This window comes from Rhinolophus ferrumequinum, chromosome 13 (assembly GCF_004115265.2).
Source record: "Rhinolophus ferrumequinum isolate MPI-CBG mRhiFer1 chromosome 13, mRhiFer1_v1.p, whole genome shotgun sequence".
NCBI lineage: Eukaryota > Metazoa > Chordata > Mammalia > Chiroptera > Rhinolophidae > Rhinolophus > Rhinolophus ferrumequinum.
Window position 1 is genome coordinate 54,909,040 of NC_046296.1, and position 4,245 is coordinate 54,913,284.

Here is a 4,245-nt window from a genome sequence, read left to right on the forward strand (position 1 = left end):
TTTGCATTAGATTCATTTAGAATTTTACTAATTTAAAATTGTATGATTCATTATTATATTGTTTGTAATAATTACTAATAGTGAGAACGCACTCGGTGACAGATCATAACTTTGTTAACATGTGACTGTGAACATTTCCCCACGTTACCATTCATTGAAAACATCATTTTTAATGGCTGCATACTATTCCATCCCACAGATGCACTATGATTTATTTAACCCATCCTCTGTTTTTGGACATTTGTATTGTTTTCCTGTCTTTTATTTGCAGGGTGCTGTTATCGACTATGCTGAAGTGAATGAGAATTCTATCATGTTCCTTCACTAATCAGCATCCTTTTAATGTATTTTTGTAAAACACACACACACACACACACACAAATACAGCACAATCAGGAGAAAAGCAGCAGAGAAGAGTATGATGGGAGGGGTGTGGTGGGCTCGGGTAGAACATGCACGTGTTCTTTAAAAAAACATTCTGACATGATAAAATTGTATAGAATTAAATGCACAGATACACAATAAAATTGGGGAAATCTGAATGAGGTTGGTGGATTATATCACTGTCAAGTCAAAGCCTGGTTTTGCAAGATGTTACCATCTTGGAGGAAACTGTAAAAGTGGGATCTCTCTATATTATTTCTTACAACCGCATGTGAAATCTACAATTATCTAAATAAAACTTCAGTTAAAAAAAAGCAATTCAGAAGGAGCTGTGATCCACAAGTATGTACCATTTGATGGTAAACCGTTTTTCATTAAGATTATATTATAAACATTTCCCATGTTTTTACAGCCCTGGCAGTAGTCACTTAATGGCTGCACAGCATTCCCTCTTCTGGGTGTAAAATTGTTTACTTAACCATTCTCCTTTACTAGGTTTTAGGTTGTTTCCAATTTTTAGCCACTGTCAAATAATGCCATTATTATGCACAGAACACTTTTCTTCTTTTGACCTATTTCATCAGGATAAATTCCCAGGGAGTGGGGTTACTGGCCGTAAGTTGGATGGAACTTTGTGGCCATATTATGTATTATTAATTTAATACTAAGATACCTTTATTATTATTGCCTTTGCTAACGTTCAAAATTGGCCTTTTCCCAAGCCAGCAAAAATTCTCTGCTGTGCCTTTCCACATTCAGATTCGTGGGGGAAAAACAAGGAACCCCCAGTACCCGTTTCTACCTACATACGCAGTGTCACCTGGGATTTGAGTGGCAGAATGCAGGGGCAGCAAAGTTCAGCTAGAGGAGCTGTCACCGGCATCACCCTCCCACGGGACCTTGGCGGGCGTCCTGGGACCTCACTGACATGGGTGGAGCACACGACCTTCTCCCCAGCAAGACTAAGCAGCAGAGGCTGGGGTGGGGGTGGGGGGTGCGACTTTTCCGAAAGACAGAGCAGCATTTGCTCACCCTTCCGGCTCTCCTTTCAGATTGGCAGAAAGCCTTTTCTAGAACACGCTGGATTCCGTTAAAAACAGTTGTGAAACCGCTGCGTCCCTTGGGCGCCCGGTTTGGAGGGCGCTGGGTTGACAGGCTCCCATTTCTTGGGGGCGATCGCCGTCGTGGAGGCGCAGCAGGGCGAATCCTGGGCCACCTCTCTTCTAGAGCTTTCTGAGGGCCTCTGTGTCACTCTTCCGGAGTCCGCTACCGCCGCGCGTCGTCGCGGAGGTCGGAGACAAGGGCTTGAAGTGCTGGGTAGGGCGGCCTCGGAGACGCCACAGCCATCCTGCGTGACTGCGAAGGCAATGGGGACTGGCGCGGGCCTTCGCCCACTGGTGGTGTGTTGTTTGATTTTATTTTTAAATTTTATTTTAGTTTATATTTTATTTTTAAAATTTTGTGTTTTATTTTAAGATCGTATCTTATATTTGACTTTATTTTTATATTTCATGTTACTGTTTTTTGTTTTGCTTTGTTTCTTTATTGTATTTTATTTTTAATTTAATTTTCTTTTTAAATTTAAATTTAAAAAAATGTTTTTGCAGTTAAGATTGCCAGATAAAACACAGGATGCCCAGTTAAATTTGAATTTCAGATAAGCAACAGTAATTTTTTTAGTGTAAGTATATCTTGTTTGGTATGTCCTATTTGGTATAAGTATGTCCCAAGTATTCTGTCCTGTATTTTTATTTAAAGCTGGCAACGCTGTTTGCTGTCAAAAGCCTTCTTTGGAGGAAAGCTGAATGAAAACCCTAATACCTAACAGAGAAAGTGAAGCAGTTCGTGTCAAATTGGATTGGGGCAGGAGTGTGGGTGTCACCCAGTGTCTCCCAGGTACACACAAGGAGACCCAATGAACAGAACCCAAGTACCCAACCTGTCCTACAGGGCAGAGCTTCCTGAGGGCAAGATAGAAAGAGTCACAGCAGTAACCAGCCTACAGTCACTGTCCCTGCCCCCAGGATTTTAGAAGGGAACCAACTGGCACCGGCAGAGGGAGCCATGACCTCTGCACGTTGGATTTTTCCCAACCATGACTGACACACATCTTTGAAAATGTCCTTCAGGCTCGTATCCTGCCAGCAACAAGCTCCGAGAGTGGGGCTTAGGTTGGCCACTGCAGGATCTGGGCAAGCCACTGACACCTCAGTGTCTCCATTTGAGAAATGGGGCTGTTGCCGGGTTTACACAAGATGAGTGATGTGAAAAGTGCCTGGTGAACTGCAAAGCACAGACACCCTACTACGTGCTTGTACTTCCTCCTGTCAGCTTTACTGTGCTATAATTCACAAACAATGACACTTATCCATTCTAAGTAGACAATTCACTGAGTTTCAACCTATGTTAATGGTTGTGTGATCACTACAATGACAAATATCCCCCCACCCCTGCCTTTTTTAGGTCAACAAACATTTGTTGAGCCCCTGTGCCCTAGGGTGTGCCAGGCACTCTGGGCACGGAGATGGAAGCCACAGCCCTTCCTTAAGGAACTCAAGTCTGGTAGAGAAGATGAACCACACACAGACCTGGGTGAGAAGCAGCACCAGGGCATCAGGGGGTCCACTGAGGCATGAGGTCACTACTATGACTGTAAGTCCCTAGAGTGTTGCACAGTCTGCTGCCGCCAACCCAGCCTCGCCAGATGCTCAGTCCCGTGCTACAAACAGCTTGCTGGGGCTGTGCACACCTACACCCTCTTTTCTCCTTTTTTATCTGGCAGAAGCTCATTCCTCTTCATGCTTCAAGGCCCAACTCAGATGTTGCCTCCTCTGAGAACCCATCCTGTCTTTCCTGGTGGTTCTAAGACAAATCTGCGGCTCCCTACTTTATGGATTTGGGGCTGACAGGTGCTGAGGTTTAGAGGGACGCCCAGCTGGAAGGGCAGCAGGGTTGGCCAGAGAAGGATCACTTCCTGTAAGCAGCAAGTAGAAAGGGCGGGGCAAGGAGTGTGGGGGCCAGGGCTCCAGGATGCAGGGGGAGTCTGAGCATCCTTCCTCCCGGACCAGGTCCAGCCAATCAGAAGAGTTTGTCGTCCTTCCCTGCTGGGCAGGTACCAGGGTTTGGCCGGATGGAGTGAATGGTGGAGGAGGTAGGTGGTGCACCTGCCAGGAGGGCAGCCTGCCTGCATATCCTTCCGGATCTGGGGTAGGTAGTACCCATTCAAATCCTTCTTCAGCAGGTGCCTAGCAGGCTCCCATTTGGTGCTGAGGCTTGTACCTATGAGGGGGTGTGGGTGTGTGTGGGGGGGACGTCGGTGAGCAGAGCCCTCTCAAATCCTGCCATCCTCCCTGAGGTCCCCCCAGGCTCTGTGCCTTTCTCTGCATTAGCCCCATGGGAAGACCCTCACTCTGAGGCTCTGAGCTCTTAGAGCCAGTGCTGGTACCTGTTGGCCTCCTGGGGGGTCCTCCAGGCTCTGTTCCAAATGGTGGAGAACATAATAGACATGGTCTCTGTCCTCACAGAGCTTCTAGTGTGGTGGTGAGGGATGATGTTCGCCGAGGCGCAGAAAATTGGGTGGGAGAGTGGCTTTGGGAGCACAGAGTGGTTCCATTCTTGCCTCCTTCCTGTTGAGGTTGCCTTTTAAGTACAACTGGAATCCATTCATTTCTTTTCAGCCCCACCGACACCATTGCAGTGGACATGTCATATCTGGACAGCCAAATGTCTCTCCACAAGCACGGGCTGCCCCTTTGGCCAGTTCACTTCACCGCAGCCTGAGCCATCTTAAAACAACAGCAACGGCACATTTTGGCACTATTACAAAAGCAGTGCGTGCTCATGGTCAAAATTCAAATAGTA

General features: G+C 46.6%; 1 long non-coding RNA gene across 1 annotated transcript; it reads left to right on the forward strand.

The window, feature by feature from the left end:
* Positions 1-1,605: 1,605 nt before the first annotated feature.
* LOC117033117 (uncharacterized) lies at positions 1,606-3,575 on the forward strand. Its single transcript, XR_004424838.1, has 3 exons — positions 1,606-1,784; positions 2,848-2,976; positions 3,453-3,575. It is a non-coding gene; the product is annotated as an uncharacterized LOC117033117 (long non-coding RNA).
* The last annotated feature ends 670 nt before the right edge of the window (positions 3,576-4,245 follow it).